The sequence below is a fragment of the Penaeus monodon genome, chromosome 29 (assembly GCF_015228065.2).
Source record: "Penaeus monodon isolate SGIC_2016 chromosome 29, NSTDA_Pmon_1, whole genome shotgun sequence".
Classification (NCBI taxonomy): domain Eukaryota; kingdom Metazoa; phylum Arthropoda; class Malacostraca; order Decapoda; family Penaeidae; genus Penaeus; species Penaeus monodon.
The window spans coordinates 31256422-31256850 of NC_051414.1; positions in this window are offsets into that span (position 1 = coordinate 31256422).

Consider the following 429-nt stretch of genomic DNA (forward strand, 5'->3'; position numbering starts at 1 on the left):
TAGAATGGGGTTCATCCGTTTGTTCGTATGCTGATCACTGGTTTGTATTTTCCTTGACCGAATCTTATCTGGGGTAAAAAGGGCTTCTCCTTATCAAGAATGCCACATTGTTGTAATGGTATTTTTTATTGGTGTATGTATGGACATGTTATATACACATATAGTTTTAAGTTAGAAAGAGATGCTGTTTCGCTGGGTTGGTGTTTAGGTTTTATCTTTTGGTTTTGTTTGCCTGTGTGTGTGAGAGGGGGCATGGGTTGTTAGGATTATAACACAAATCATTACACACGTTGAAAAAGATCTGCTACTATTCACAAAAAGTTTTGGTGTGTGGCGGAAGATTATTGAGCAACCTCTCGCGTTCGCTGTAGTTGTGGATTACTCGCGCAGTTCCACAACTTAACCTCCGCAAAAAATCGATAGGAAAAC